Source organism: Oryza glaberrima, chromosome 6, assembly GCF_000147395.1.
Source record: "Oryza glaberrima chromosome 6, OglaRS2, whole genome shotgun sequence".
In the NCBI taxonomy this organism is placed as follows: domain Eukaryota; kingdom Viridiplantae; phylum Streptophyta; class Magnoliopsida; order Poales; family Poaceae; genus Oryza; species Oryza glaberrima.
Window position 1 is genome coordinate 16,234,102 of NC_068331.1, and position 6,000 is coordinate 16,240,101.

Sequence of the window (6,000 nt, forward strand, 5' to 3'; positions counted from 1 at the left end):
ACGACGAGGTGGTTGTTTATAAGGCCTAAAACCCGGCTTAATTGGAAGCCGATGCTCAACAAGCTCACGGCTAAGACCCGGCATCTCATGATACTCCCATGCGAAGCAATCCACATACTCCTTAAGTAGCTCGATTATTTTCACCTTATAAACGGCTCTCATATTTTTGTTTACAAAAGTCGGCCTTGGCTTAGTTCCATCACCTATGCCAACTTCTTCCAACGGATCAGCCGATGTAAACCCTTGACCAAGCTTCTCTACTTCATCAAAATCTTCAATAGCTTCACCAATATCGTTCTCTGTAGATCGATATTCTTGCACCCTCCACTCTAAATTAGCTTCTTTACTCATTACATAAATTTATATGGCCTAGCCGTGCTAAACTAGCCGGCTTTACAGAAATAGGTACAAAGTTGCCATTGGAGATACTAATGAAATCATAGCTAGAAAGATCCATCCCCGACAAGCATTGAATATTCCCATGACGCCACTCAAAAGTAGCATCGGCCATTGCAACTTCAGCCGATGTATCCGCTTGAACAATTTCAACATCATCGCCATCCCATTGAATTAAACATTGATGCAAGGTATAAGGCACACAACAATTGGCATGGATCCAATAATGACCCAAAATAACATTGTAGTTACCTTGCACATCGACGATGAAGAAAGCGGTTGGTAGCGCCTTGTTTCCCACGGTAAGCTCCACCGAAAAGATACCCTTCGCTTCCGTTGGTTCACCATTGAAGCCATTGAGAATCATATTGATCTTCTTCAACTCATCATCTCCACGCCCCAACTTCTCGAACAACGAGTATGGCATCAAATTCATGGCGGCACCTCCATCCACTAGCATCCTAGAGACCGGCTTCCCATCAATATGACCTTTGAGATATAGAGGCTTCATATGACGGTTTGACTTATCGGGCTTCTCAAAAACCACATCTTTAGTACCTAGTGAAAATTGAGCAACTTCGGCTTCATCCATAGCGCAAAACTCCATAGGTAACATACATACCATGTTGATATCCATGTCTTCCTTTGGAGATGACTCATCTTTAACAACTGATTGTTCTTCCTTCTCCTCTACAACAACCGATTCTTCAATGTCTATGGACTTACGCCTCCACAACTTTGTAGGCGGTGGTCGCAACTCATTGAACCTTCTATCCCTTTGCTCTTTGACCTCTTTCCTTCTCCTCTACAACAACCGATTCTTCAATGTCTATGGACTTACGCCTCCACAACTTTGTAGGCGGTGGTTGCAACTCATTAAACCTTCTATCCCTTTGCTCTTTGACCTCTCTTTCTCTTAATTCTTGGGCCCGAAGACGTTGCAACCTCCTCTTTTGAGTAGCCGTTAAATCCTTAGGCATCTACCTCGGTTTCGGCTCTGTTCCAGGAGGTAAATAATGCCCCCTGTTGAGTCTACTCGAAGACGATGAAGCCCCCGCACAACTCTTTGCAAATCTCCTGTCGAACCGGCGTTGGAGCCCAGTCAGACCGGACTTAGACCATTGGTCAAACCGGCCAGAAGCGCCGGTCACACCGACATTGGGTCGTCGGTCAGACCGGCCAGATGGACCGGTCAGACCGATGTTAGGCCGACGGTCAGACCGGCCTGATGGCCCGGTCAGACCGGCTGTAGGGCTGCGGTCAGACCGGCCAAAGGGCCTGGTCAGACTGGCCGACTGTGATGAGCTGGTCCCGGCTTCGGATTTGTTGCTTGAAGACTCTCCAACTTCATCTCCAGAAGGTATTGGCGCATCATGAGACCCCACTTTGATGGTAATCACCTCCGAAGTCCTAGTCTCCACTTTGACGCGCTTTCCTTTCCTCTTTTCTTCATTGGCCCGGTTCTTACCATAAAACTGGCCATTGTTTGGTGAAGACAAACGCTCATGAACTAGCCTCCTTGGTCCTCTCCATCCTTGGCTGTATTGCATTGGAGGCATGTGATTGAACATTGGCAATGTTGCCCCATGGCATGTAGTAAGGATAATGATAACCCGACGGCGGCATTGGGTAAGGCCCCCATGACATGTCTTGAGGACGATGATATGTAGATGATTCCAACCATCTTGGTGAATGACCAAATCGTTCCCTAGGAGATGATCTTGGTCTTTTTCCTTTATTGCAAGCCTTCTCACCACCTTACTTCTCATGTTTATCCAAAAGCATATCGAAGGTCACCTTAGTCTTTTTAGGAACTTTAGAACTAGAAGCTTCACTCCTATTCTCCTTCCAGACACCAACCTCCGGATTCTTTAGCACCATCATCTTTGGCCTAGGCTCTCCAATGATCACTCCTTTCCCCATAGCAGATTCGGCTTGCTCCAGCCGGCCGAATCAATACCTTCTTATCATCAAAATTAATTGTGTTCACCGGAAAAGGATCATGATTAAGCTTCATCTTGGAACCATCGGTAAACTTCAATCGTCCTTCATCTATGGTCGATTGAACCTGTCGTCGAAACACATTGCAATCATTAGTAGAGTGAGAATGAGAATCATGCCATTTACAATAAGCTCGACGCTTCAATTCTTCTTGAGATGGTATGACATGGCCTTTAGGTAATGTAATTTGTTTTCCTTGCAAAAGATAGTCAAAAATGTTGTTACATTTGGCCACATCAAAACTACACTTAACCTCACTTTGCCGATATTTCCGAGGAGTCGGCATTAAATTAGAACAAACAAAAGGCTTATTTTTGTTTGTCCATGAACACTCAGCAACATACATATCATGATCACCCTCACCATCACTATCACTAGCCTCATGGTAATCAATTGAATTAACATTAGGCTTCTTCTCATATGGTCTAACAAATTTTTTACTATCCTTAACCTGGCTTTCCTGAGCTAGAGCCTTTTGCATGAGTTGACTAACATCAAGAAATTGTTGGCCATCTAATCTTTCTTTAATAGGAGCAATTAAACCATTAAAAGCAAGATCAGCCAAATCTCTATCAGTTATATTCAAGCTATAACATCGGTTTCTAACATCCCTAAATCTCTTAACATAATCAATGACAGATTCATTATACTTTTGCTTAACTGATGTTAAATCAGATGACCTAAGCTCAGTTTCACCAGTATAGAACTAATCATGAAATCTTTGTTCTAATTGAGCCGAAGTATGAATAGAATTTGCCGGTAAAGAAGTAAACCATGTAAAAGCAGTACCGGACAAAGATAAAGAAAACAAGCGCAATTTAAAAGTATTGGAACTACTAGCCTCTCCACATTGCACTAAGAATTGACCTACATGCTCCCATGTGGTCCTACTATCCTCACCACTAAATTTGGTAAATCCGGGAACTCTATAACCACGAGGATATGGTGGTCAGGATATGGCTTTTGGTAAACCTTAGCACGATTCCTAGCTTCAATCCCAAATTTATCCCTAATGATCCCACTAATCAATTCCTCCATATTATCAGGCCTATGTTGGTTTGGTGGTGGATTTGGTGGCCTAATAGGTTGCGGTTGCGGCACAATATAATTATACTGGCCTTGCCTAGTATCGGGAGGATACCCCCTGGAAACATCATTGTAAGCATTGGGAACATGTGGGGAGGGGATTTGGGAACTAGTAGTGCCTTTAGATACAGGGGGATCAAATGTTCTAAGATGATACAAATACGCATTGTTTGTCATTGGATCTACCCCCTGTATTGGGATGATTGCGCCGGTCTGACCGGCGTCCAGAGGCACGGTCAGACCAATATGAGGACCGGTCTGACCGCTGGGGTAATACCCGGTCTGACCGGCCATCTGGCCAGTCTGACCGGCGGCGAAGTCGCGGTCTGACCGGCCATCTGGCCCGATCAGACCGGCTGTATGCGCTGTCCACCCCTCACCGGTTTGTTGTGTCTTCGCCCCATCGGTTTTACTACTTATTTGATCTATAGGGGCTTGGCTAGCACTGGTAGAGGCTTTATCTTTGAACATAAAATCGGCCATGAGAGGGCCGAATTTAGTCCTCAAAAATCCTTCAACATGATTCTCAATAGATGCATTTAACTTAGTATTCAATGTAGCTATAGATGAATCTATTGTAGATGCAATTTGTTGTTAGATAGATTGTGATACCTCTTGAGAACTTACCACATTGAAATTAGGCTTAATGCGCGAGGCTTGACGATCACACTTTGACGAGTCCTAGTGCACGCCCTCATCAACGCCTCATGTGTGACCTCCTTAAGGTACTCCTCCATGGACTTGCGCGCTTCCCTATCGAGCTCCTCCAATGTAATTGGTATCACATTGGACGGTATCACATTGGACGGTTCCACCTCTGCATTGGATGACGGGGGCTTCGTCATGGCGAAGTCGAAATTGAGATGACGTTGAGCAGATTTCCCTAGTAGAGTCACCAAAAATCGTGTTGGCAACTTTTTGTGACAAGTTGACAAGCACGATCGCAGCACCTAACGCCTTGCGATGATCCTAGAGTCGCCAACCACCTCGATCTAGCAAAAGCTAAACCAAGATGGTTTTTGATAAATAAACTGGCTAGCGGAGCCGATTCTAAATAACTACCCGTCTCGTGGGTAAAACGGAAGGTTTTCAGGACAACCTACAAAGAGGTATCGCACTCTCGTAGCGACAGTGGATGATTTACGGCGCAAATCGACAAAGATGGACAAACTAAGAGAAAACTAAAAGCAATATGAAAAACGATTCGATTGATTGATTGTAGATTGGTTAGTTACAATTGAACCGGCCATGTCCCTTATATAGGGGTTGGTCTTGCCCTCTACAGGCCCTCTTCACGTCCAACTCGGGATAGAATCCAAAGGAAACCCAAAACATGCCTTCCCGAGTAAGGAAACTTCGAGACCCGGCGAAACAGACCTGGATTCGGACTCTGCCGGTCAGACCGGCCACATACAGCCAGTCTGACCGGCCCACACGCGGCGGTCAGACCGGCCCCACAGAGGAAAATCGGCAGACTTCCAAACTTTATTTCCCCTATTTTATCCCTAAGTGCCAAATTTGGGTGTAAACAGGTAGTACTCAGTCTTGCTTTATTTCCCCTAATCCTCAGAAGCAGAGTATTATACGGATGGTGATTACTTGGAGGGGTAGGTATGTTGCTGTCATCGAGGATGTTGTGGATTTCGAGTTGCTACGCTTACCTGAGAGCTCAATTGGCTAGTTAGCTCGATTATTTAAATTCCATTGCATATGTAAGATTTATTCATATTTTTGTAAGACGTGGATATGTGTATCAACTTTGTCAATTGTGTACCCTGGCTGGTCCTAGACAGGGGTTTTTATTACACATTCTGCTTGAAATTCTCGTTCGTGAATTTCTGGGCGTGACAAAATTCCCTTGGCCCATTCCTGTTCATTTGTTCCAGTCTGTTTCTCCTGCAAATCGTGATCAAACCTTTCAGAAATATAATGCTGGTAACATATACTAGTACTTCTTGACATGAGAATCTACTTCATCATTCATGAGATATGATTCAACAGGACGAGCTACTCTCACCTAGCCCATGTTGATCAGACGTGATCATGATAGATGAACCAATGGTTACCATGATTCAGGGTATAACCAATAAATAAGTGATCTAAAATCATATGGATATCTAGTTTTATAAGTACGAAATAATTTGAACAAAAAGTATGCGCTACATAAAAGTAAGCCCAACTAGCCTCCTCAAATCCATGAACAAAATCTGCTTCGTGAAGCTCTGAAGCACAAACATACATACAATGAAACAAAAACAAATAAATGGAAAGTACAAAGGAAAATAGATATAAAACCCAAAGAACACTATGACAGGATATATTTGTCGACTTTAGATACATTTAGGAGGGAATGGACTGAACCAAAATTTGTATGAAAGAGAGAGAATAGACCTCAGAAATCGGTCACACAAATAGACTTCGAAAATATTTAATCTAGACAAAGAAAAATACTATCCAATAAATGTTTCCAAATTAAAATAAATAGGAAACATCCATGTTGGAGGCAGTGTTGGATAG